Source organism: Miniopterus schreibersii, assembly GCF_964146895.1.
Source record: "Miniopterus schreibersii genome assembly, chromosome: 6".
Lineage (NCBI taxonomy): Eukaryota > Metazoa > Chordata > Mammalia > Chiroptera > Miniopteridae > Miniopterus > Miniopterus schreibersii.
The window spans coordinates 89,533,170-89,560,898 of record NC_138107.1 but is presented as its reverse complement, the minus strand read 5'-3'; the positions used below and the strand labels follow the sequence as shown (position 1 = coordinate 89,560,898).

The window sequence follows — 27,729 nt, the reverse complement described above, 5'->3', positions numbered from 1 at the left end:
AAATTCAACACTTGTGACCCAAAGGAGACATGACAGCACATGTGTGATGGGAAGGACCCAGTAGATGTGTTGGGAGGGGACAGAAGGGCCTGTGGAGACATTTCCCCTGGTAGAGAGGAGCTGGGGTGCAGTGTCCTCGTGGGAGGGTGGCCTTTTATGGGGCAGGAGCCCGGGGACCAGGGCCAGGTGAGTGGGCACTTCTCACAGCTGCTGACAGGCTGGGCCAGGGGCTCGGGGCTCAGTCAGTTGTTAGGAGGCAGCTGCTGTCAGCGGGACCCGGCCCAGGCGCTCAGGCTCCTCTCAGCGCGTTTGTGTCCTGTGCCCAGGGAAGCCTGGGTGTGTTTAGGAAGAGTCTGCGGCGTGTAGGGCACCTCAGAGCCCAACTCTTTGGGGTCCTGGGCCAGAAGCGGGGGGTGGAGTGGGGGGGTGCTCGTGCCCAGCTGGGGGCACCTGGTCCTACCCAGCGCCTGGCCACCGGCCAAGGCAGGCAGCAGCTCCCCAGGATCCAGGGCCCCTCGGGTGGACAACTCGCCCTGCGGCCCCCCTCAGCCTCCGCACCGCACCCTCTCCCGGGCGCCGCACCCCTGGGGGCTCGGGAGCGGAGGGATCGCGGGGTCCCAGGGCGGTGGCACCCGGGCCCAGCCCCTGCTGTGCGGCACGTGGCTGCTCCGCTCCTGTTGACCATCGGCGGCGGGCAGGCCCGGCCGGTCCTCACCGGGTCTCCCCGAGGCCGGGGCTGCGCGCAGCGCCAGGCTCCCTTCGGCTTTCTCGCGCGGCGGGGGCAGAAGAGCCCCTGGGGTCGGTGGGGCCGTGGAGGGCAGGCCTCTTTCCCTTAGGGTGGCTATTCAGGGCCCTGCCACCCTCCGCGAGGCGAGGCCGAGGTCTCCGCGTGGGAGGCGCGCACGGCGCGGCGGCATCCCCGCGGCCCCGGTGGTCCCCCCGCGCGCGCGCACCATCCATTCACAGCGACACGGGAGCCGGGGCCCTGAGACTCCCACTGAATCTGTGAATGGGAACAGGCTCGGCTGTCCCCTCCCCGCCTCCCCCAGCGAGGCGACACCCGGCGACAGGGCCTGCGGCGGGGAGGGGCGCTGGGGGCGTGCGCGCGGGCGGGGCCGCAAGTCTGGCCGGAGACAGGACTATTTATACGCCCGGCTCCAGGACAAAGAGGGCAGGTCGGCCCACCCCCGCCCCGGCCTGCGCCTTGGATTTCATTTTCCCTGCGCCCCGGGGACGCGCTGGCAGGTGCGGGGGTGGCAGCCGGCTCCCCGGGGGCGGCCTCGCCAAAGGTCCGGCTGCTGACGTCGGAGCGCCGGCTCCTGTCAGTGAACAGCAGCGGCAGCCCGGGGACTGTCTGGCAACGAGGCTACAGACGTCATCGCCTCCTGTTGGACGCGGGGGGTGTCCGGGCAGCGGCTCCGGCTTAAAGGAAAACTCTCCAAGTTCCCGGCAGCCAGGGAGAGTCGTTCCTGAGCACACATGCACCCGATGCCCGGCGCGCGGGGACACACAGGCTGGCACGCGGCCGGGCACAGGGTCTGGCACACGCGCGCGCGCCCCTGCGCCCCGGCGCGCACTCCCGGTCTCCAGCTGTGCGGGTCCAAAGTTGCGGCCCCGGGGAGCGCCGGCTGACATGGACCGTCTTCCTGGGCACCAGGAGCGCGCGGCGCGCTGTCCCGGGGCCCCCGGGCGGAGAGGAGGGAAAGAGGGGTGCCCCCCGCCGCCCGGGGTTGTGTGCCCCTAGTCGGAGAGGATCCGCGCGGCCTCCAGAGCGCCCGCAGCCCGTGGGAGGTGCCCGCCGCGCGCGGAAGGAGCGATCCCGGCGAGGTCCGCGGCTCGGGCCCTCGGCCTCTCTTGGCAACTTGTTTTGCGCAGTTCTCGATGGAGCCCTGGACCCACCGCGCTGCCGCCGGCCGGCGGACCTGCCCCCCCTTCTCTCTTTTCCAAACGTACCAACTTGGGTGAAGCAGAGCGGTCTGTGCCCCTCCGCACACCTCGGCGGTAAGTGGAGAGTCGCCTATTGCTTAACCCTTGAGAGTCCACAGAAACTTGGTTCCAGCCGTTACCCTACTTTTTAAAGAAAACTTCCCATCGGTTCCCTCCGTGCGTTTTGGCAGCGAGGAAATGTGTGTGTGCGCGTGGCTTGGGGACAGGACTGTTTGGGAGGAGGGGTGGCGAGTGGAAGCGAGAAAGGAGAGACCCGAGTTTATCCAGCAGGAAAGCGCACAGGGTTGCAGAGGAGGCGAGGGAGACTGCAGGCAGCCCCGGCGCCTGGGAGATTGCTCCTGGGCTGCTGCTTGCGCCCAGTTTCCCAGCTCCGGGTGCCCTGCGCAGGCGGCCCTCTGGTCCCCCAGCTGCAAACCGCAGCCCCGGTGACGCTACACCGCAGGTGCCTCTTGAGGCTGCGAGAAGGGCTGGTGTGCACCTTCCTCGCCCCTGGCGCAGCTTCCCTCGGGGTCCTGAACGGGGACCACATCCCTCCTCCCCTCGCCTTTTCCACCCCTGGCCTCTGCTGCTACTCCCCTCGTGGCCCCCACCTCCACCTCCCCAGCCCCTTCTGCAAAGGTCATATGATGTCATCAGGGAGGAGGGGGCCCAGTGTCCCCAGCACCTGAAGGCACCACTGTATCGCATTCTTCAGCGTTTTATTTTCTTCATTCTACCCAATGTTCCTGGCTAGTCATTGAGCACCCCCCCCAAGCACCACAAACACTGCCCCCCCCCAGACACCACTCCTTCCTAAACAGACAGGGCCAGGAGTCCTGAGATATATATAGTACCCCTCCCCACCCCCTCCCAAATTGGAAAGAAATCAGCTGAGTGGCCCGAGGAGCCTCTCCTCTCCGGTCTGGTTCCCCCTCGCCTCTCCGCTCACCCTTCCAGTGGGAAGGAAAAGAGGAAGGAGAGAGAGGGAGAGAGGGAGGGAGAGCCAGCCAGCCGGCAGCGGCCCCTAGACGGAGGCTCTGAGGAGCCGATCGAGGCTCCCCGCACCGCCCGCCCGTCCTGCCTCCTCCTGCCTGCCTGCCTCTTCAAAGTGCCTTCCCCTCTTTAAGCAGCAGCCCCTTTCCATCCATCGCCCTCCCCGTCTCTCCTCCCCACCCCTCTGCTCGGCCTCCTGTCTCTCCCCTGCACCCGACCCCACCTTCAGGCTCCTCTCCGAGGGGGGAGGGCTGGGGGTGGGGAAAGAACCCCCCCCAAGCCCCAGCCCTGGGCAGAGATGTCGAAGAAACGCAAAGCCCTGGAGGGTGGAGGAGGTGGAGAGTCCCCGCTCCCAGAGGAGCAGCCCACTGCCTGGCCCGGGGGAAGCGGCAGCGAGGAGCAAGGTAGGGGGAGGGGAGGAGGCGGAGAGGAGGGCAGGGGAGCGTTTGGGAGTCCACAGCCTCTGCAGGAATGCTCCAGCCCACCTTCGTCACAGCTCCCATGCCAAGGCAACTTGGGCAGACTTTCTTCCCCAAGAATGGGATTTTACATGTGTCTTCGGGAAATTGGGGGTGGGGTGGGAACGAGCTGATTAGGCTGGCGCCGGAGACCCAAATTTGGGTGCCCTGGAAGCAATGTGGGGAGGAGGAGAGGGTGGGGTGGGGTGGAGAGGAGGCAGGAGGAGGCCAGGAGGTGGGCACTGGGGTGGCTGAGCAGCGCCCGTCCCCTGCCTGCCGGGTCGTCTGGTGCCTTGGTGAGGCTCGGGCCTGGGGATGCACAGCCTGCACGGACGTCTGCGGGCGGGACACCTGTGTGTGGAGGGTGGGGTGCTGGAGCTGTGCCCCCCGCGTCTGGCCCGCGAGGGACGGCAGGGAGGGCCTCTCCTGCTCCCATGCTCTCCAGTCGGGGCTGCTCAGGGCTGCGTCATGGTGAATGCTTCCCCGTGCGTGGTCCTGAAGTTGGAGGTGAGGTCGGATTGCAGGGAGGGCCGGGGGAGCCGGGGGTGCCTCTCGCCCTACATAATATCAGTGCACGGAGAAGATGGGAAATTTCCTATGGAAACAAAAGTCATGGTTGGCTATCTGATTTCCACAGAAAGGAAGCCCAAACAGACACCTTTTATTTTGCTGAGAGCATTCTGGGTTTGGTGAGAAGTAGGCCCGGATGAACCAGGCAAGCCTTTTCCTGGGCTGTGGTTAAAACCCAGAGGAAAAATGGACCAGAGGCAGACGTTTTGTTGTTGGTCGGACTGTGGAAAGGTGGTGAGAGCAGGTGTGGGGGCTTGATTTGGAGCCTGGTGGGTAGAAGGGCTGTTTTGCCTCAGTTTTGCTCCCCTGCAGAACTGAGCCTGTGGCCTCGGTGGCCGGTGGCAGGTGCGGTCCGAGCAGGGACCGGAGACATGGGTGTGTGTCTCCAAAATGGAGTCCACGGCCCTGCTCCCGTGACGTCACAAGGAGCACAGAGCCACAGGAGTCCTCCCTGCACGTACGCGGGTCCCCGCGTCCACGCGGGCCCTTTGCGTGGCTGTGTGCGTCAGGAGGCAGAGGTTCGGTTTAGGCCATCCCTGGGCAGTCCTCTGGGCTTTACTAGAAATTGGGGGAGCGATGCTGCCACCTGGAAGGGGTTGCCTCTTAGGGACTGCCCAGGGCTTGGCTTTTCTTTGCTCAGTTATGATCTTAGAGCCAAAGTCAGTGCATTTTTTAAATTAATTTTCCTGGAAAATTGGCATTTGGTAAGAAATTCAAGTATTGCAGATGACTTTATCCAAATGGCTGGTGTTTCCATCTTGGGGAGAGTAACTCGGGCTTACCGTGAGTGCCTGACCACCCGCCAGCTCTGTGCCCAGCACTGGGTTTTGACCCGAGGGTCACTCTCCGGGCATGTACCACCTTCTCTGGGTGAAGCAACTAGTGACGTCCGTGGGAAGTGACGTCTTCCTCATGGTAAATAAAAACCCAGATACATTTGATGCCATTTTAATAATTAACGAATGAGTGGTTGCCGGTTATAGAAATTGTGTCTGAACAAACATTTCTCATCCTTTTTGTGGAAATGTGAGGAATTTGAATTTAAAGAGCGACGCCCGGGAGGTCCTGTCCTGAGGGTGGCTAATCGTTCCCACTTCCAGGGAGCCGTTGGTACCTCCGTCCGTGTTCAGAGATGATCACAATTTTGAAATGGTTTCTTGTACAGATTGGTTTTTTCAGAGCTCGGAAACATCAGTGATCTGACTGTACCCTTTGCGTTTGGCAAATAAACATGCGACTTAATAATCGCCCGTGAACGTGTAACTGAGGAACCGTCAAGCGCGTGAACACTCCACGCCGCGTTGCTGCGACTGTTTCTTTGGGAAGGCGGCGTGGCCCGCGGCCCTCGCCTGACGTGGCGCGGACGCGTCTCCGCGTGGGCTGGTGTCTGGCTGTGCACACGTTGGCAGTGGGAGGGGCAGAGGTCAGGTGCAACCCTGTGTTTGAGCGACAGGAGGTTGGGCCTGTGCCCAGAAATGTAAAGGGAGCCTCACGCACCCTTAAGGAACAGGGGCGCCTCCGCCCCAACTCAGTGCTACCCTTGTTTCTCCTCGGGGCCCCTCAACCAAACTTCAGCACACGCGCCCCGAGGAAGAGAGGGGAGTTTTTCCGTCGGTCTTGCTGCCGACTGGGACTGTCGGCAGGGGCCTCTCTGCGTTCCCAGACTCGGAAGGCGGGTGTGTTTGTCCGTGTCAACCACCGAGAGCACACGGTGGCCTGTATTAAATTAGGGCAACTGGAAATTAAGTCCTACTGGTGGTCACCGGTTTTGAGACCCTCCGTCGGCAGGTTGGCCGGATCTAACGTTTTCAGTAGCCGGTCAGCATACAGGCTGCCCGGGGAGAGTGTGGGGGAAACTGAGCCCAGGAACCCAAACCCGTTGCCTCTTCTCCGCCCTCGCCTACAGCCAGGCTATGCAGGGCGCACGGCGTCCCCGGTCACCGCTGGTAGGTGTTCCCTTCTGGTGACATGGGGACGGTTCCTGGTTATGGTGCTGTGGTGGCTCCTGCTTTGTTAATAGTTTCTCTTCTGGAGATTCCTTATGGGGATGGAGGCAAGGTCCTAAAGGGGTTCGGGGTTCTCCCTGCCCACGATGGCGCCGTCCTGTTTTGTTTAGCTGGGTAAGAGGAAAATGAAGCTGACTGTCCCAGTTTTGACCAACGTTTCTTTGGACGTCCTTTGGAGTTATTTCACATGTGTGCGTGTGCGTGTGTGTGTAAAATCATGGCCTGAGTGTGGCCCTCCCGTGGGCTCCAGCTGGCTCTGTGTCCTACACGTGTTCCGAGCTGTACCGATGGAAGGTATTTGCATAAGATGTTAAACGTATAAGATTTTGTTCTTACAACTTAAGGAAATTTGGTGTGAAAATATGGACAATGCCAGACAATTTCTGCTTTGCTTTGCCTGCTCTTTTCCTCATTGCTCTGAACTGAGATATGATTACGCTACAGTGTTGGGTTAGCTGTGAAGAGATGGGCGTGAGGAAGACAGGATGGGAAGGGCCTCTGACGAAAACACTGAAGAATTATAGTTATTGATCTTAAACCAGGTCAAGGGAATTATTGTCCACCTAGAAACTTTGGTTTAATCCAAGATATTGCATTAGCTATTCTGCACCGAAATATAACAAATCCTGTTTTCCCAGTTACACTCTGGATAGAAACCTGTTCCTTCAGCCCCTGTGGGTTCTAAAATTCATTTCCATTCCCCCCTTGCCCCACTCTTCCTAATTGTTGTACATTTTGTGTCTTGTAGTTGTGTTGTTTTTTAAAAATATGTTTTTATTGATTTCAGAGAAAGGAAGGGAGAGGGAGAGAGAGAGAGAGTCAGAAACATCGATGACCAGAGAGAATCATTGATCGGCTGCCTCCTGCATGCCCCCTGCTGGGGATCGATGCGGCAACCCGGGAATCGGCAGCCTGGGAATCGGCAGCCTGGGCATGTGCCCTGACGGGAATTGAACCGCGATCTCCTGTTTCATGGATTGACAGTGAAGCGCTGAGCACGCCAGCTGGGCTGTTTTGTTTTCTAGTTTTAACTCTCATTGCTTTTAAGACGTTTTTTGGATGTAAAATGATGCCAACAGCTTATTATTACATTCATAAATTCCCAATTTGGATTCATTGGGTATTCCTTAATGATGAGATTCAGGTTAAACATTTTGGACTGGATACCACCCGGGTGACACCGTGTCCTCTCCACATGTCCCATCAGAAGGCACATCAGTGGGCCCCCTCAGTAGTGATGTTGAGCTTGATCCACCAGTTATAGTAATACCTCCCTGACTTCTCCATTGGAAAGAGAAGTCGAAACACATTCCAAAACTGCACTGCGATGCCAGGGTAAGATCTCTGCCTAAAAATGTAACATGTTGAACATGAAAATCTATAATAAAACTCAACTCACAACTATATAAATTTGGATTTTGCTTACATGCCAATATCTTTTTTTAAAAAAATATGCTTTTATTGATTTCAGAGAGAGGGAAAGATAGAAACATCAGTGATGAGAGAGTCATCAGTTGACTGCCTCCTGCACACCCCCTACTGGTGATCTAGCCTGCAACCCAGGCATGTGCCCTGACCGGGAATCGAACCGTGACCTCCTGGTTCAGAGGTCAATGCTCAACCACTGAGCCACGCCAGCTGGGCCCAATATCTTTCTTTTTAAATGAGCTGTAACATTTCCAGAAAGTTCACCTTCCTAGGTGAACAGTGTAGGTAAATCGTAGGTGGACAGTGTAATTGATGTTAACATATGTACTTGCCCAGAAGACTCAGGGCATGTCCAGTGCCCTACAGGCTCCCTGTGCTCCACCCAGTCAGATCCCTCCTCAGAGGTCACCGCTCCTCACGCCTCTGACCTCCGTGGCTATGCATTTGTTTTACCTGCTTTCGGACTCACATCCATGGACTTGAACAACATGGACTCTTATGTCGGGGATCTTTTCTTCAACATTGTGTCTGTGGTTTATCTGTGTTGGTGCAGAAGTTGTTTCTTTTTGAGTAGTATTGTCTCAATATCCCACAATTTACTTGTCCTTTAGTATTGATGGACATTTGGGTTGATTCAGTTTGGGGATCATTACAAATAAAGCTGCTATGGAACATTCTCGTAGGTGCCTTTGGTGGATGTACACTCTCGTTTATTGTCAATGTAAGCCCTACACACCATTTAAAACTCACCTGTTCTTTATCAGTCATCGGGGCCCGTCAGTGAAGAGGTTTGATTTTTTATGAATGTGCCTGACGATCCCCACTCTTTCCCAACCTTACCGACTTAAGGGGTCCATTGTGCTGGCTCGAGGACTCTGAAGGAGGGGGTGTCAGGAAGCCAGAAGGCCTAAGCTCCTGAGGGACGTTTGCTTATAGAAAGCTTCCTTCACTTCCATTTGGGGAAAGTGTATCCGGTTTCAGAGTCTCTGCCTGGGAAGGTCCACAGCTTCCTTTCCCAAGGGGAGTTCAGGCAGGACGGCCCACAAGGCCGGAATTTTCACGGCTTCACAGCAAAAAATAATAAATAAATTAATTAAATGAGTTTATTTACTTAAATTATAACAAATCTCCCTGGATCAGGGATAGTCTCCAAGAGGGCTTTGCCTCTGTTGACTGGAAGTGGATGCCATGGACGCAGGGCGGGGGCACCTCAAGGCCCCAGTCCCAGCTGGCTTCTCGCCTCCCTGCTCCTGTGGCCGCAGCCCTGAGCCACTGGGGGGGCACGGTGTGTGTGGGGGCGGCTCCTAGAAACCTCTGGTCTCTGGCATCCAGCACTGTCTGCGGAAGCCTGGCTCCCGCGTGGGTGGAGGACAGAGTGAGGGCACGATCGAGTCTCCATTCAGAGATTCTTCCAGGACTGAGCAGAGCAGGTGACCCACAGATAGCTCCATGTTAGTGAGAGAGACACGGGAGCCCACTCAGCACGGTCCTGACACGTGTGGGGAGGGAGAGAGGAGAGGGACCCGGGGGACAACAGCAAGGTCCACACGCGGTGCCTCTGGGGGGCCAGCGCACGGAGCCGTCCCGCCTTGGGGGTGACGGCCCCACCTGTACCCGAGTCCTGTTTCCCAGCGGCCGCTGCAGTGTGTGGGCCAGCACGCCCACCTGCCACCCCAGCCATGTCTGTGTCCCCGGGCGCTTCCCGGGCTCACCCGCAGTCTCTGTGCCCATGTGCTGGGGAGGAATTGGCTTGTGGTCCGCACGTGGGGCCCCCTGGGCTCCCTGGTTGCCAAGCGCACCTTCTCCCCCCGCCCCTCACGCTGCAGGAAGCCCACTCCGGCCTGGTTATTTGTGCCGTGATTGCCGCTTTGTCAGGTATCACTTGTGATTTTATGCTTTAAAATGTTTTAAATGAAGGCAGTCAGCTCCATGGGGTATGTTCTTCACGCTCCCGTTCAGGTCCAGGTCTGAGGCTCGGGAGGTGAAGGGCGGGCTCAGTAAATAAAGGCCCGGCAGCCGCGTGCCCATTCGCCCAAGCGAGCGCCCACTTAGCGTTGGCAGCGCCAGGCTCCTGGACGCTGCAGCCGGGGCCCATGGTCGCTGGTTCCGGTGCTTCATACGGGGGCCCGTGATGACTGTGAAACATTCAGGGTGTCCCCCAAAATGTATACACACTGTGAATAATTATTAATTCCAAGAGTTTAAATCCGAAAAGAAAGAAACATTGATTGAGCTCCCAGCTGTAATGTGTGTGTGCTTTTTTGGAGGACACCTTTGTCTGTGCAGAACGTGGTTCTCACTCAGTGAGGCACCAGTAACAACTGGGGTCTGTGTTCAGATCTCGAGAGAGGACAGGAAACGTCTCAAAGTGCCAGGCCTGCGCTGGGGGATGGGCCAGCGCTCAATTTCGGTCTTTATAGGAAAATAACAGTGACATGACCCATTAAGTGGGCGGCTTTGTGGACGTCATTGAAGGGTTCTGGAGCTTTCTAGAAGGGAGCCCCCCTTTCCCCAGGCTTGGTTGAGTCACAAACGGCCTTGAACTTCAGCTGGACGGGCTCACTAGGCAGGGAGGGGCCCCTCCTCAGGTTTAAGCAGGTTGGATTTAACAACCAGAATCCATTTCTGTGTAACTTTTTTCTCTATTTAAAATAGATTTTTTGTAGTAATTTTCTTGAGATTCAACAAGGCCCACAGAACATTCCTTCTCGCGGGGTCCAGTTCATGTTCTGATAATGTCTACTTCGGTGCGCTGTCTACATTGTTATAATTTTATTCACTTATTCCTGAATAAAAAGTAATTGCGATTGGTAAAAAGTCAAAAGATAAAAAGGTATGTAATGAAACCTTGTATATTTGGTGTTAGTTAGCTTGCTTCAATTTTTCTTCCTATAGATACTGGCCATTTCCTCTAAACTTATTCTCAGGTACATTTATCCCTTTTTTTGCCCTTACAATGGAATAATTTCTTCTTGAAAATTTTAGAGTAATTTCCTGTATGTGGTGAATGTGGTAAATATTTTTTATAAACTGACTGTTACATTTGAAACAATGTTACACTTACAGAAAATGTTGCAATTACAGCAGACATGACAGTCCCCACCGCCGAGTCATCCCCTGATATTCGAGTGCGCACTTTCTACAAACTAGGGCTCTCTGTGACGGACACGATACAGCCACTGAAATCAGGGGTGACTGTCGACACCCCTCCTGCGTCTAATGCCCAGACCCCCCCATCTTCTGCCAGCTGCTCCAATAACATCCTTAATAAATAGCAAAGCACCTGGTCCCGGACCACGCATGGCACTGGCCTCGGGTCTTCCTCACTCAGGAGCAGCTCCTCAGTCTCTCACAGACTTTCATGACCTTGGTGTTTCTGAAGGTCACGAGCACGTGATTTCATAAGCTGCCCCTTAGTTTGGGCTCATTCTGATGCGTATTCTTGGTGAGACGCAGGCCGACTTGCTGGGAGGAACATCACAGATGCGATGCTGGCTCTGCCGCGGCCTCTTAGCAGGTGGCCCACGGCTTGAATTTATCCCGTCGCTGAGGACGCCTGCCTGGACCACCCCGATGGCCGCAGGCCGTGACTCCAGTTCCTCCACTGCGAGGCTCCGCCCGGGAGTAGCGAGGGACTCGTGGGGAGGTGCTTTGACGCCATGTGAACGTTCTGTTCCTCTTCACACATTCACTCACTAATTTATTCACTTGTTCGTTTACATGAGTCCGGGCTCTTGGTTTCACATTTTGTCCAGTGGGTTATGATACATTCCCACCAGTACTGATTTTGAAGCTCAGGCTGTCCCAGATTTAGCCAGTGGGAGCCCCTTCGAGGTGGTTGACGTATGTGTCTCCAGCTCACCCTTGGTCCCTCTCTGCATCTACATCTCTGTAGAAAGGCTGAAACCTACACACATGTATAAGCATGTATGAGCCAGGCTCAAATCCCATCTTGGCTCGTGCAACACGGCTCAGATTCAGGGCAGTAGTGCAGGGGACAGACTTGATTTACAGCCCGAGAGGCAAGCTGCCCTGGCGTAGTGCTAACGGAATATTTTTGCTCTTTCCTGTGTGTGTGTGTGTGTGTGTGTGTGTGTGTGTGTGTGAGAGAGAGAGAGGGAGGGGGAGAGGGAGGGAGGGAGGGGGGCACTAACGCGAATCTGAATTGGTTGCTTGAAAACCTTCATCTCAAAGGCTGGAAAAGTTTGGCTGCGTTCTTGCTGACACCTGAAACATTTCCATCCCTGGTGCGTCCCCGCGTTTCTACGACTGGGTCGTTAAGCAGTAGTTACGACTCAGGTGTGTGTGAGCGTGCCTGCCTGTGTGTGAGCGTGTACATGCTTGTTTCGCATCTAACTCATGAAGCATCAGGTTCCATGTGCAGAACAAGCACACACTGTGGGCACAGGGACGGCTACTTTGCGGGTCACACGCGTGCCGTGGTGAGGGCACAAGGCGTGGCTGGAAGCAGGTGGGTTCCATCCACACAAGCCGCGTGAGCGCCCGTGGTCTCGACATCGGTGCTTGGGCGTCTTGTTGGTCTTTGGGTCTCAGTTCATGAGACAACACCGGGGGCAGTTGATGTTCGATCTTTGCTGGCTGGTTGGGAACCAGACACGACCTCAGCCACAGGCCCCCGCGAGCTCAGGGTCTGACATGTCTTCAGGCTCTACACACACACACACACACACACACACACACACACGGCTGCAGCCACAGCAGGCGATTAACCTACAAAAATGGAAACGTGGACTGTACCACAGCCTCCCCAGGGCCCAATGGGAAACATATTTCTCCATGATTTTTGGAAGGTTCATTCCCACCCGGATCCTGGGCCAGGCAGAGCTGAAGGCGCGACCCCGTGATGAGGACTGGTGGGCTGTGTGACCAGGCGGTGATGCTGGCAGCCTGGACACGCGGGAGCTTCTAAATGTGTCGCCCTACCTGTTGGGCTTGTCTGTCTCTGTCATCTCGAAGGCCGTGCTTCCTTGCTAGACTGTCCCTTGCATTTTTGTGTGCAGGTGACATCTGGGGCATGGGGTCGGGTGGCAGGAGGGGTGACCTCGGGCATGTGCCCTCGCTGGTTCCAGTGGAGGTGGGGACGGGCGGGGGCTCTGTCTTGTGGGAACCTTGGTGGCTGGACGTTTGGGGCCAGCCGCCTCTGCTCACCTGGGTTGCCGTCCCCGGGCCTGGCCTCGCTGCCTGGAGGAGACACCTGCGGAAGCAGCAGGGAGGGGACGGGTGTGTGCCCCATGCCCGGGCCCCGTGGAGCAGCGCGGCTTCTCCCCCACAGCGTCCACTACCCTCTTTATGTTCTTTTCTCAAAAAACAGAGAGTCTGGATGGAATATTACCCGGGGGATCAATTTTCTAGGCTGACTTCCACAAATACCTCAAAGATGGCCAAGCTCCCGAAATGAATGCAAACATTAGCGGTAGATTACTGTGCTCCTCTGACTTAATCCAGGCGGAATGGCATGCAGTCACCCTCAGAGGGAGGGCGGCGGATAAATGGCTCGTTATATTTTTATGGCAAAACACTGTAATTCTTCTATCTCCACGAGATCATTAGTGATGGAGAGCCGAGCCAGGAACCCTGACATGACCCGTCTCCTTCCCTCCCACCTGTCCCGTCTCCTTGGCTTCCCCGGCCCCACCCCACCAGCCCCAGAGGAGAGCCCTCGGGCCAGCATGGAAACGGGGTGGAAATGGGCGCCGAGCATTTTTGAGGAATGGCCTCACCTTGGCTTCCAGCTCCACCGAGCGCACTGCAGACTTTCACTCTGTTACGAGAGCACGAGGTTTGCCAAGAGCAGCTTGAGGCCGAGGTGTGGAGCCGGAGCTCGGAGCCACGTTCAGATGTAAACGTGACCTGTCAGCCCTGCACCTGGCCCTCCTGGCTGCTGCCTCGCGTGACCCTGCCCGGCCCACAGGCCCCCTCGCCGCGGACCCGAGCGCCCAGCTTTCCTCTTCGCTGCCCACGAGTGCTGAGCCTCTGGTTTTCAGCACAGCTGGGATCCTGAAGGTGACGAGAGAAGTGTCAGGAACAAAACCCCGCCGATACGCGCGGGGGGCGAGGCTCTTTCTTCTAAACTGTAGGCCAGGGGGTCCCTGTTTGTAGTTCCTGGTTTCACCGGACACCCGCCTCTTTGGCTTTTCTCGTTCCCGCTGGGCCCGTGTGACCTTTGATGTGTGACGTGAATGTGCAGCCCTCCTGTCCGGCAGGTCCCGCTCGTCCCGTGAAGTGGGGGCCGTGCGGGTGCTGAGCTCAGAGAGCCTGGCAGGGACCACTCATCCGGCTCCTGGGCCCCGGGCCCCTTTCTGTTCCTCTCACTACTTGAGAAACTCTCTACGTGCGTCTGGTTCTTGGAAGGATCAGCAATACTTGCATTGGTGGTTTTCTACCAGGACCTGAAAAGATTCTAAGCTCCTAGAGGCTGGAGCTGCATCTCCTGCAGGACACTCCTGTTACTCCCCTAGGGAGGTGGCAGGGCCAAGTGGTGTACACACTCGGACCCGGTGGGCTCTCGGTCCAGCTGCCTTAAATAAAGCTTTGCACAGCGACCGACAGGACACCTGGTGGACGTTAGTTGTAGTTATTAATAATAATATTTGCTCCTTGAATGAGTCCGAGAAACATGTTTAGAGTAAAGGTGTTCGAGATAATCCCCCGCCCCTTCCATATCTGACACCTGACTGAGCCCACCTTGTCCTCTGAACACCTCACCTTCTGCACCGTGAGCCACGAGGGACAAGGTGGGGATGGTGGCCCGAGCCCTGCGGAGGGCAGAGAGACCCCGGGTCTGGTGATCGCCTGCGTTCGCTCTTGTCATCTTAGGGAAACAAAGCTCTATGTTTCAGGCTGGTCACCATCCAGAGTGTGTCCTTAGCTGCTGCACTCGGGGACCGAGGGCCTCCTGGCAGGTGGATGTTAAGCCCTGAGTGTGGAGAAGCAGGGCAGGTGCCCCGTGGGGTGGACGTTCTGTAACATTTGGTTCATGCTCAGGTCACCACTGCTTTTACCTTCTGGTTTGGTAACTAATCTTAATAACCTCAGGACTCACAATAGGAATAATGTCCAAAGTGGCATTTACTGCACTGCTTTTATTTTTAAAAATTTGGCTTAAAGATTTTCTCCTGTTCATACAAAACCCTGCACGTAGACGGGCAGGGCAGTTTTATTGATAATTGCCCAGACCATGGAGGCAGCCAGGATGGCTTCCGGTAGGTGACTGAACAAACAGGGGTCCATCCAGACCATGGGCTTTTATGAAACAATAAAAAGAAATCAGCTGACAAGTCATAAAAAGGCACGGAGGAAACAAATCCATATCGCTCAGGGAAAGAAGCCAGTCTGAGAAGGCTACGTACTGTATGGTCCCAGCTACGAGACACCTGGAGAAGGCAAAGCTACGGAGACACCATCAGAGGTCGCGAGAGGGGGGAGGCAAGCAGGTGGAGCACAGAGGCTTTTTAGGGCAGTGACACTGTTCTGCATGGTGGACATACGAGATGCATTTGGTAAAACTCATAGAAGGTACAAGAGTGACCCCCAGTGTAAACTGTGGGCTTCGGTTAGTAATACGTTATCAGTATTAATTCATCAGTTATAACACGTGGGCCACATCAACGCAGGACGTTAATAATGGGAAACCAGGGCAGGGGAGGGGCAGGTGGGCACTCTCCTTGCTTTCTGCTCAATTTTCTGTCAACCTAAAAGTGCTCTAAAAAATAAGGTGTATTAATTTATAAAGTATAATGAACAGCGCCCGGCCGGCATGGCTTAGTGGCTGAACGTCAACCGATGGACTCGGAGGCCATGGCTCGATCGCGGGGCAGGGCGCAGGCTGGGTTGTGGGCTCGATGCCCAGTAGGGGGCATGTGAGAGGCAGCCGAGCCATGTCTCTCTCATCACTGACGCTTCCATCTCTCTCTCCCTCCCTCTTCCTCTCTCTGAAATCAACAAAAACATATTTTTTTTTTAAAAAGAGTCAACCAGCTGTAAAACTAAAGCCTACTTAATCTTAAAAAAAAAAAAAGTAATGAACAGCTAAAAAGAAAAAAATTTCCTCCTCTCATCCCTTGAAGCAGTAAGTGGTATAGAAATTAACATTTGGTCTCTGAGTTTTGTAAGGGATGGGTGGGGAGGGCCATTAACTAAATGGTTTAAAAGCACTTTTGTAAGAGCAGAGGGAGTAAAGGCCCAAAGTCGCAGAGTAAGCCACGTGGCAACGTCTAACCTAGAAACTTTAATTAGCGAGTTTCAATTCATGCAAACGTGATCGTTTCTAGCCGGCTAGAAAGACGGACTTTTCGTTTTTTGGGGTCTCCCTGATTCGGGTCACAATGTCCTCCGGAGCTGGGTTTGAAACATGACGTTGGGCTGACGGGAGAGACTGCGGGCTGTTCACAGTGATGAGAGGCTGGAAAACCCACGGGCCCCGGGTAGGAATGCGCCGTGGCCACTCTTCGCTCTTGTAAAAATAAAACAGGGCTGAGGAAACACACATAAAAGATTTACTCGGCAAGGGGCGTGGAGCCAAGTGGGAAGGGAACAGTGGGGCGGGACGAGCCTCCTGGCTGGAGGGGCCTGGCGGGCGCCGGCAGGCCAGGGGGCTGAGGCGCGGGGCCCGCCCCATGGGGGCTGGTCTGCGCAGCCAGGAGGCCGAGGGGCGCGGTTTCCTGCCTCTCCCAGATTTCTTAGGCCCTTGGGGGGTTCTCCCTGTTTCCTTAAGGAGACAATAAAACTCAAGGGGAAAATGACAGAAACTTCACGGCAGCAGTAACGCTGAAGCACAGCCCCAGCCGAGGCCACGAGTGTCGGAATTGGGCTCTGAGTGTGCGTGGCCCTGAGGAGCTGTACTCCCAGAGCTTTCCCCACATTCGACGATAACACACAGCAGGTTCACGCCGTGAGTTTATTACCATGGTTCCAACATCCGATTTTGGCAAAAAGTCTCGCAGTGATTTGTGAAGCTGGTGGCACTGGAAGCTGCAGGCTGTGCTCAGTGAGAGATGAGGGATCGGTCCCAGGTGGGAGACAGACTATGCACAGGTAAGACAGGCGAGTGGTGCACAGGTGAGACAGGTGAGACAGGTGAGACAGGCGAGACAGGTGAGCGGTGCACAGGTGAGACAGGTGAGACAGGTGAGACAGGCGAGCCGTGCACAGGTGAGACAGGCGAGACAGGCGAGCGGTGCACAGGTGAGACAGGTGAGACAGGTGAGACAGGCGAGCCGTGCACAGGTGATACAGGCGAGACAGGTGAGCGGTGCACAGGTGAGACAGGTGAGACAGGCGAGACAGGCGAGCGGTGCACAGGTGATACAGGCGAGACAGGCGAGCGGTGCACAGGTGAGACAGGCGAGACAGGCGAGCGGTGCACAGGTGAGACAGGTGAGACAGGTGAGACAGGCGAGCCGTGCACAGGTGATACAGGCGAGACAGGTGAGCGGTGCACAGGTGAGACAGGTGAGACAGGCGAGACAGGCGAGCGGTGCACAGGTGATACAGGCGAGACAGGCGAGCGGTGCACAGGTGAGACAGGCGAGACAGGCGAGCGGTGCACAGGTGAGACAGGTGAGACAGGTGAGACAGGCGAGCGGTGTACAGGTGAGACAGGTGAGACAGGTGAGACAGGTGAGTGGTGCACAGGTGAGACAGGTGAGACAGGTGAGACAGGCGAGCGGTGCACAGGTGAGACAGGTGAGACAGGTGAGACAGGTGAGTGGTGCACAGGTGAGACAGGTGAGACAGGTGAGACAGGCGAGCGGTGCACAGGTGAGACAGGTGAGACAGGTGAGACAGGCGAGCGGTGCACGGCAGAGGTGGCTTGGGCACATGGTGGGGGCAGAGCAGCGTCGTGGCCAGGAGGGGGTTCTGGAGCCAGAATGCCGACTTGGGATTCTGCTGGGAAATCACTAGATTTCTCTGTGCCTGGTGGCGCCAGAGGTGGTTTGGGAGAAACTGTGGATAACACGGGCCCCTACTTGAGACGGATGTCGGGAGGATGACATGACACCCACCTGGAAGGACAGTGTCGCCTGCTGCAGGGACCCCCCGATGGACTTAACTGTTTACTACACATTCTTAGAGCCGGGGCGCGATAAGATGCCGATGGGGGAGCGCGGACTGGCTAGGACAGGGCTTGGCACGTTGCGCGTCCAGAGGCAACGTTTGTCGAATGAGTAAATGGAACGTGTACCTTTCACGAGAGAAAACGAGGCTCCCTCCCGCATGGGGAAGGCCTGGACCTGGGTTTGACAGATTCAGAACCACATGGAGCGGAATGAAAATTAATCTAGAGGAACAGCGCACGGGACGGGTCTGAGGAGCAGGGATCCGACCATCCGCGTGGGGGACCCAGTGTCGGGAGGGACCAAACCAGAGGGATATGGGAGAGACAGTGAAGGGACCTGGAGCGTGCCGGTCAGGGTCAGGGTCCACATCGCGCACATGTGGCCAGGTCCAGGAAGAACGGCCAGAGCTGCTCCCGGGGTCGGTGGGAAGGGCCCACACGGCGGCTGGAAACCACGGAAACGGAGGCTGTCCAGCCAGGAGGTCCTGAGGAGGTGAGCTGGGTGCTCCACCCGGAGATCAGGAAGCTCCTGAGGAGTGGACCTCAGGCCGGACGGGGCCACTTGGGTAAAGCTGCCCACCCCCAGCTGCAGCTCCCGGGGTGGGAGGAAGAAGGCGGCGCAGGCGGTGGTCCAGCAGGAGGCCTCAGGCGAGTGTGGGAGATGCCGAAGGGAGAAGCAGCCGGGCAGGGGCGGGCGAGCGGGTGAGCCGACGGGTGGGGCCACCCCAGAGGGCGAGGGGCATGGTGACTCCCGGAACACACGGACGCCACCCCTGCGGGCGCCGGGACACTAGGGAGAATGTGTCACAAACTCTTAGCATCTTTTGTAATTATCTCCAAGGTGGAGACAAAACAGAATGATCGTCGGCTCCCGTGAGACTTTATTTCGGGAAGGTATTTTGTGAATCATCAATTAGCGATCTTAACTCCCCTGCTAAACCCCGGTGCGCAGACGGTGTGCCGGTTGGCAGCCTGAACGCAGTCGTTAATAACCGGGCGGCAGCGGACACTTGCCGAGCAAAGTTCCTAGGAGGGAAGCCCAAAAGCGCACGTCCTTAGGGTGCTCGTCATGAAGGGAGGGGTGACATCTGACGCGTAAGTCACCGCGCAGACAGCCAGGCACGAGGAAGGCTGTGTGGGTGGGGGGGGAACAGACCACGTGATTCGGAAGAGACCCCCCCCCCCCACTGCCCGTGGCCTCGGACAAGGTGGCAGCGAGGACGTGGGATTTGAGCCTGGCCTTGGAGAAGGGGCCCCTGCAGGGGAGGACGTGGGGGTGGCATCGCTGCCGGCGCCCCCTGCAGGCGGAAGAGCAGCACGGCACGGAGCCATGGGAGGGGCCACAGCCCGTCTGTTCCGGGCAGACAGGGGAGAAGGGGCATCTCTGCCTCCTGCCATGCCCACGGCTGTAGAAACGGGGAGGCCCTGCTGGATTCAGAGGCGTGTGCCAATTTCCTGGCTGCAGGTTGACTCCTAGTGAGTTATGAATAGCTCTCGTTCTCCCACCGCCATTCTAAGTGAGCTTCATCTCATTGAGCCCTTGCAGCCACCCTAGGGGCAGGTAACAGGGCAAGTCCCCTTTTGTATGGGGCTCGCCTAAGGTCACATGGCTGCTGAGTTTCAGACTCAGGTACAAACCTCAGACCGACTCTCGAGTCTGGGCTCCTGACCTCCATCCACTGCCCCCCCCGCTCGGATCTACCCGAGGAGGGTTGGGATGTGTCTGCAGACCATCCTCAAGTTTATGGCGGATTCTGTTTTTGGAAAAGACATAAAAAATCAAATAAAGTTCTGTGTTTTGCATAGAAAAATGGGCTATGGCATCAAAGTTTGGAGAAAATTACCTTTATTCTCTTATTTCATCAACTATGCTGGTCACTGAAATGTGCATATTGTTAGTTCATTCCAAATAGCTAATCTCCTTTCATTCTATTCATTTTAAAAAATGGGGCTACGGGCTGAGGGTGGAAGGGGTTGGAGCCCTGGGGAGGACCCGCCAGGTCCTCCCGACGGAAGAGGGTCAGGTCCGGGGAAGGGGGGTGCTCCAGGGGGCACTGGGCGGTCTGCAGGAAGGGCACCCTGACGCGTCAGGTCTGCAGACGAGGAGGGGACGTAGCAGCAGAGCACCAGCGTCCTCACGGTGGACAAGGGCCCCAGAGCCTCAGGCGAACTTTCGGAGAGCAGATGAGTAGGACTCGGGCTGTTGTTTCCAGCGGGTCCCGCCCTCCACTGCGAAACGCCATGGACTGATTTTCTCCGACGATGCCTGGTTGTTGGCAGGTAGCTGCCAGCCCCTCTGTGTGCCCCCCTCGATTAGTTTCCACTTGTGAGTTTTAACACAATCGGCCTTTTCCCGCATGTACTCGGGCCAACCCCGTCTGCCCAGTCTGATAAAAATCTGAGCCCAGGCGCTGCAGGCTGGAAACGTCCTCACAGCACACAGCCTGCCGCCGAGGGCCTCTGTTCTGAGCGCAAAGGGCACACCCGGCGACTGCGCCCGGACAGCAGAACACCTGCGCTCGCGGGCTCAGCCTGGGGGTCTCCAGCCCGGGGCTCCGTCCCCGTCGCTGGGTGAGTCTACCAGGCGCCTCCAGTGCACAGAACCAGGACTGCTGAGAGCTGAGAATCATTTGGCCCCGAGCCCAGGGCCCAGGAGCTGGGCAGTGGGTGGCACTCGGAGCAATCGCGGCTCAGTGGCGCAGGAGGCGCCCGCCGCTGGGGCCCATTCCGTCTGCTTCCCCGTGGAAGTTAGGGCGCGGAAACCAAGACTTCAGGAGGGCCCCGTGAGCACTAACGAGGGGGGTGCAGTTACGACGACCTGGGCTACAGATCCGGGGCTACGAGCTGCGCAAGCTTAAGCCAGTGACACGGTCTCCTCACCTCCGTCCCCTGTTGGAGGCTTCGATGAGGACCACGCAGTACCTGTCATATCGCAAACGTTACCTAGTGCACGGAGCGTAGACACTGTTTATTTTACAGGATTTAAAATACCAGAAGGAGCCAAATGATACAAACGAAAACAATTCTCCTGTTTCATTGCTTCTTTTTAAAAACTGTGTATAGAAATTTATTATAAGTATATTTTTATAAATGCAAAGATGTGGGATTTCATAATACTGTTTGTTGACTTACAAGTATACACACACACGGCATCCTTCACTATGTGAAATCTCATTATCTGAACTTGCTACCTGAACTCAAGGACGAGAGGCTGGAGAGAAGAGTATACATAAAAACATGTACACGGTGTCCCGAAACGGCACACATCCGCAGACAGCTGATAACTCACTTACTTTTCACTCCTTTTCAGGTTTAACTGCTTTAAAATAATGGGTGAAGCCAGACTAAGCTTTGAACAAAGAAAATTTATTCTAACGGGCCACTAGAATTTTTTATGGGGACACATAAAAGATAAAGTTTACGGTGCAAAACCGACAGCAGGTGACGCATTGAGGGCACGGACACCGACGAGATGGCTCCTGATGTTGGCGGTTCCATTGCTTCGGGTCATCGGCAGGGCCTGGAGCAGAACGGTCATCCCTTAGAAAACAGGCGTTGACAAAAAATAATTATTCATTTCTCTAGATTCTTCTAAATGTTGAAAATGAACTGTATGTTCATAAACACTGACTTTATAGTCATTCGAAGTGTCTGTACGTTTTTTGGGACCCCCTGTATATATTATACATATGCATAGTGTACATAGCTTTAGTGCTATTGTTTTACAAAAGAGGGATGTTCTACATATTTTCTATATCTTGTTTTAATCAACAGCCTTCCTAGGACTCTTGCTGGGTCGGCTGATACATTATAATTAAATTTTGTGTCTGTTGGTGGCGTTTAAGCGTTTACACTGTTTCCAGTTTTCTGATACAAACAATGCCGCCAGAATCGTTCTTGTACATACATGCACTGTACTGAAGGTTTACGTCTCTAAGTGAAATCGCATTTCCAGCCTCTAACCGAATTTCATTTCCCATTTTGTCCAATCTGCCCCCCCCACCAGTTATTCACACTAAGTGTTTTTGTTGTCACACCTTGGATACCTCCAGACGTCTCTATATCTACTTCTTGAGTAAGTACCTGATGAAGGGGTTAGGGGCCAGTGTTTCGGGGATCATCAGGGCCCCTCCTGAAGAAGCCCAGGTAGGTTCTCTGGGCACCTGCAAGCGTAGCCGGGACGGACCCCCCGGCCCAGTGACCACTAGGGCCCTGGTGTCCTCACCTGAAACTCTTCCAGGCTTAGTAACAGTTTAGCCAAAAGTCAGCTTTACTGAATAATTTCATTAGAAAACACTGTTTTCCAATAAAATAGGTAAATTACATGCGGAATAGCCACTTTAATGAGAATGTCGAGAGACGCGGCCCGGTGTTGCCTTTACTTGAGTTGGAGACTTAACCACATTTCTGCGGTTTACTCAGGGCTGCCCGTGACTGTTGATGAATTCAGCTCTGCGCCGCGGTTTCATGAAGTCAGCGTCCGATGGCACAGCTGCTCCGGCCGTGTCCCCGGTGCTGGGGTTTGGGGCTCCTCCTACCTGGCGCTTCACCTGAGTCACCGGCGTGTGCGCAGTTGTGCCTCAGGGCCCCAAAGCTCGCTGCTCAGTTCATGGAGGGGGCATGTAATACGTTTAGACCTTTTCTGTTGTTGTTAATCCTCACGGAGGATATTTTTTCCATTGATTTTTAGAGAGAATGGGGGGGAGAGAGAGAGAAACATCGATGTGAGAGGGACGCATCGATGGGTTGCCTCCCACACGCATCCAGACCAGGGGTGGGGAACGAACCTGCACCCCAGGTACCTGCCCTTGACCAGGAGTCGAACCCCTGACCCTGCGGTGCACAGGCAGACACTCTACCACTGAGCCACACCGTCCGGGCCTGTGTTTAGACTTTCGAGACTACAGCCCAGCTGTTGACTCCTGACGTGTTTATGGAGAGAGGTGAGGAGGGAGCGACGGACACGTGCCCCTTCTGGGGGCGGGGTCTGGGCAGATGCCTGGGCTTGTGTCTATATATTTATTATCAGGCTCCCGGCAGCAGGAGCTGGCGTGCAGGGCCCTGAATTTAGGCATTGACAGGTAAGAATCTCTGAAATTAGCAAAAATATTTTGATTAGCACTTATTAAAAAACCAGTTTGGCTTCGAGCAAGGAAACCCTTGTATATACTGTTTATAGAACTTGGGTTAATGTTGCTTTAAAATTGTGATTTCCTGCTCTTGACAACCAGCTTTGTGTAACTGACAGCCGCTCGCTCTGAGCCTGTTTTTATCTGTTCGCCAAAATGCCTGCTCGCTGTTCTTTCATTGAATAAATACTGTTGGCTCTTCGTGGGCCCAACAAATATTTATGGAGTCCTACTGTGTGCCAAGCACTGTGGAGACTGTAGCAGCGTCTGGACGCGTAAGCCGCACCGCTCTTCCATAAATACGTCTTTTATAAGTTGTAAAAAAATATTATTCGGAGGCATAAAAACAAGAGGGACCTATTGACAGGGTTCTGTTTTTAATATGTAAGTTTATTTTGGGTGTCACGTGAGAGCGGATTCCAACCCAAAGCCGGTTTACGAGAATATGCGAATCTCGCTGTTTGAGTGACTTAGGAGAAAGCTACTCCGGGAGTCAGCAGAAGCTCGACAAAAAGAGACGGTTAACAAAGTCTGAATGTTGGCTGATGTCGTCTTATCTTGTAATTTGGCAAAAAAAAAAAAAAAAAAGGCAAATTTTTAGGTCTTATTAGGCCTCAAGCAGGTGCCCCCTGGACACTTCCATCTTGAGAAGTGGACGGACGTGGGGCTGGGGAGCCCGAGGATGAGCCCAGGGGGTAAAAGGCCGGGCTGTGCCCGAGCTCTAAGGGGCTCCTGAGGCCCCAGGGGTGCTGCCGGGACACAGGCACCCTGCCTCCTACGGGGCGAAGGAGACCCTCGAGTCGCCCCTCAGTGTGCAGAAGAAGTTTGTCCGTGCGAGTGAGTGATCTTCCTAAATTTGTACAAACCACGCCCCGACAATATCGGCTATATTTAGCCCCAACCCAGCACCCGCCAGGTGACGGGAGACGTCCTGTGGCACCTGCCTGTCCCTCCTCAGCCCGGCAGGAAAGGACCGAGGGACCCGACCTGAACAGCAGCCGCGGAGCGCAGTTGGGTTGAAACGAGGTCCTTGCCCATCGGCCTGGCCCCTCCGTCCCCATCGTTGGTCAAATCTCACCCCTGCAGCTGAAGTTAAGACGCCCGTTCCCCTGGGGGGCACCCGCCTCGCCTTCCTTTCACGGCCAAGAGTCTCCTGGTCCCCAGTCTCTGGTCTGCGCTGGCCCCTGCCCAGCTGCCAGCCCCGCCACACACGGGCCAGCCGAGCCCGGGCCACGTGTGGCCGTCGGGCAGGCGGGTGGTGCTGGTCCTCACCCCCAGCTCCCCCAGGTCTCCCCTGGACAGGACGTCGCTGTCCCTGTTCTTGCTCCCGCTCTGTGTCCCCAGCTTGCTTTCCTCCGCCGCCTCTGAAGTGAAGGCGCTGCCCAGGGCCCTTTGTCGCCTGTTACCTCGCGCTCCACGCCCTCCCCGTGGGCCATCGCCCGTGTGGAGTCCGATCCCGCCGCTCCGCGGGGCTGCCCGCCACGGGCCCCGTCCACGCACTCGCTCGGAGCCCCGCCTGCCAGGCCCTCTTCCCGCTCCCAGGCCGCCAGCTCTTCTCCTTCCCGTGGTGAAGTCATCACCGTCCTCAGCATCTCGGAGCTGAAAACCTGGGCTTCATCCCGCGGCACCCACGGGACCCACCAGACCCTGGAGTTTCGACTGTGGACAAACCTCTCAGGCGCACACACCGTCCCTGCCTCGCGGGCGTCCTGCCAACGCCTCCTTCCTTGGAAACCCGCCTCCTTTCTGCTGTAAAACTGTTTCCAAATTCAGATTTGATCCCGCGTTTCTCCGGGTGAAACCTGTCCGTGGCCACGAGATAAACTCTAAGCTCCTCCGACTGGTACCAACACCCTCTGTCATCTCACCCGCCGGTCCCCGCATCTCCCGCCCGCCTGCTGGGCTTTGGTGCCCCTGGACCCTTGCGCACCCCCTTTCTTCCCGGGGAACGAAGTCCGCCCACCTGCCCTCTTCCCGAGCCAACCGAAGGCCTGGCGTCCTTCAGAGACGCCCCAGCCTGGCTCCCCGGCAGAGCCGCCCGCCCGCAGTCCTCTCGCTGGCCGCTGGCTCCTCCTGGCCCCGGGCAGCCGTCCACGCGCCTCTGTGCCCTTTGCGCTCTGGGTCGTTGGCTCACACGCCCGCACCCCACTGCGCGGCGAGCTGCGGCAGGGGGCCCGCGTCCCACCCGTGTGTGGCTTCCAGGTTCGGCAGCGCCTGGACCTTCCTGAGCCCCAGAGCTGCCGCCGTCTTCCGCGCGTCACCTCGGGGACGTCACCTGCATGTGTTTCCCGCCGTAACTACTGGAGACAGTGCTGCCTGTGCCGTCTGAAGCGTGGGAACGTGTGTGAAACTTTCCCAGACTGAAGTGTGTATCCAAAAGCCAGATGTTATCACTTCCTTGTCTCGCCGCCCTCCTGGTGCGGGGGCCGCCCCGGCATCGCGGAGAAGGGCGGCTGGGCTGAGCCTCGCAGGTGCGTCGGCGGCCCTGAGCACCGGTCGGCGGCCCTGAGCACCGGCTCCACGGCCCTGAGCACCGGTCGGCGGCCCTGAGCACCGGTCGGCGGCCCTGAGCACCGGCTCCGCGGCCCTGAGCACCGGTCGGCGGCCCTGAGCACCGGTCGGCGGCCCTGAGCACCGGCTCCGCGGCCCTGAGCACCGGCTCCGCGGCCCTGAGCACCGGTCGGCGGCCCTGAGCACCGGCTCCGCGGCCCTGAGCACCGGTCGGCGGCCCTGAGCACCGGTCGGCGGCCCTGAGCACCGGTTGGCGGCCCTGAGCACCGGCTCGGCGTCCCGATTCCTGGGCAGGGTGTTTGCTTCACTTCCAAGTAAGCGTGGGCTTCAGTGGTTACCCGTCTACGGTGCTTCAGCGATGCCCACACAAAAGCAAGATGCGGTGAATGTGGAGTTCGTCAGAAACGCGGGGCGGGGGAGTGCAGGTGAGTGAGAAGGGTGCACCGAGAGTTGTTCTTTGCCATTAGCTGTGCAAATTGATGGCGTGGGCAAGTTGGGGGGCGAAGCTACACTTTGCAGGCACAAGATCAAGTTCACGCTCGAAGCCGTGGGTGTGACCCCTTCCCCATCTCGGTGCAGCCGGGGACCCCTGCGTGGTGAGGTGACGGCAGTTATCCGGGGGGGGGGGCATTGGTGTTGCAGCAGGAAGACCCGTCGAGCGGAGCTTCGCTCTGCACCACCCTCGTGCAGGGACGTCCTCGTGCTGTGCGGCTCCCCCGTGGTTCTGAGCTGCTGCCGACCGTCCTCGGGAGGCGACCGAGCTTTCTCCCTGCGCAGCCTCATCCCGAAATGCTGTATTAAATTTTCGTTGTATGTACATTTTTCATGCGTAAAAGGTTGCACAGAAAGACCTGTGCATTCTGTGAAGCCTGGGCTGTAAGAGCCAAGAAGTGCTCCGTGGGGTTCCTTGCACCCCATTTTCGTCTCACGCTCCAGCAAACCCACCAGAGTGCAACTGAGCACGATTTGCATGCAGAGCGCCTGCGCCCTCCCTTCTGACCCATGGAGACCCCACGGTGTCTGGGAGGGTGCCTTGCGCAGACCACGCACGCCGTCCACACGCATGGACCACATGTGCCGTCCACATGCACAGACCACGCTTCAGTTCCACCCACAGACGAACTTCCCAGATGTTCTCCAGGCCTCCCGCAGAGAGCCATTTATACATTTACATTGTTTCCAAAATAAAGTTTTGTCTCTAACGTTACTGTCTACAAACTGCCTTTAAAAAGAGTTACTATATCAGGGTTATGTTTCCGCGCCAATGAAACGCTGTAGCCAGTCTTCTGTTGTTGGCTCGCAGGCTGTTTCTAACAGCAGCCCCACGAAACCCTTAGGGCCGAATCTCTCTGCGGATCTTAATTATTGTCTTAGGCTGAGTTCCTGGTGCTTAGTCCCGGCTTCTCCTCCTGGAAGGGTCTTGGTGTCTTTCCAGGACGTTCGTCTCCATCCCTGGTAGTGGGGAGCACCCAGCAGCCCTTCCCCGCCCTGCGCCGGCCGTCGTGTGACTGCAGCACTCTGCTGATAGAAAGTTACGTCCTTTCTGATGTCAAGCAGGGCGTCTGCATTAGGGAATCATTATTTTCAGTGGCTGTCCGCAGAGACCCAGGAAGTCGGTCAGGGATGTGGGGAGCGCGGCCGTCTGGCCCGTGGACATGGCTCTGGCCGGGCGGTGTGGAAAGTCTGAGGCTCGCTGGGCGGGAGGCTGTGTTCTCATCGCCAGGGCTGGGGAGCCGGGCTCCTTCCTCCCTGCTGTTGTCCGGGGCAGAGACCTGCAGAGGGAGTGTGAGGACCGGGTGTGTCCCGTCCCACAGCCTGATTTCCAAATTTTGTCAAGGCCACCGGAACCCTTTGTGATGGATTTTCCATTTAACATAAAGCTTTTGCATTGGGCAAGGATTTAGACATTGACACGAGTCCTACGGAAAAAGCCGACACGGGAGTGTTTTCTCAGCACTGAAGGACACAAGCACACTTAGTTCCAGATTAATGGGGCTAAACGGTGTCTTTTGCCCAATAAGAAGGGGCAGGTTTAGCTCCAAACAAGTCCTGGGTGACTTCTTAGCACAAGCGGCTCTGTTGGCCCAAACCTCTTCCAGCCTGGTGTGCAGATCAAGTCAGGGGCTGCACGCCAGCCGGGCCCAGCCGGCCCTGCGCTTGGCTCTGCCAGGGAGGGGCAGGTGGAGCCCAGGGCACAATGTGTTGGAAAAACAGTGTCCGGAGCCAGCCCTCCTGGGAAAACACATGCACACGGGCCGTTGGATGAGATTTTTAAAAAACCTTTATTTTGAGATATAGATTTTTCATGCACTTGTAAAAAAATTAATACAGAGGTCTTCTGTGGCGTCCACCCAGTTTCCCGGGCGGTAGCATCCTGCATGACGACCGTGCGGGTCACAGCCAGGACAGACAGTGACAACGTCCCCAGAGACCACAGGGCTCCCCTGTGCTCATTTGTGCGTCTGTGTGTGTATTTAGTTCTATGCACTGTTTTTAAAATATATATATTTTTAAATATGTTTTTATTGATTTTATAGAAAGAGGAAGAGAGAGAGACATAGAAACATCAATAAGAGAGAAATATCAATTGAGTGCCTCCTGCACGGCCCCCACTGGGGATCGAGCCTGAA

The 27,729-nt window shown here is 56.4% G+C and overlaps 1 protein-coding gene across 1 annotated transcript in view; it reads left to right on the top strand.

The window, feature by feature from the left end:
• The first annotated feature begins 1,455 nt into the window (after positions 1 to 1,455).
• The window catches only part of PDE10A (phosphodiesterase 10A), a 270,609-nt gene continuing 244,335 nt past the window's right edge, over positions 1,456 to 27,729 (top strand). Inside the window, exon 1 of the mRNA XM_081141071.1 lies at positions 1,456 to 2,001. The gene's annotated coding sequence lies outside the window, so the exon portion shown is untranslated. The remainder of the gene's footprint in view (positions 2,002 to 27,729) is intronic.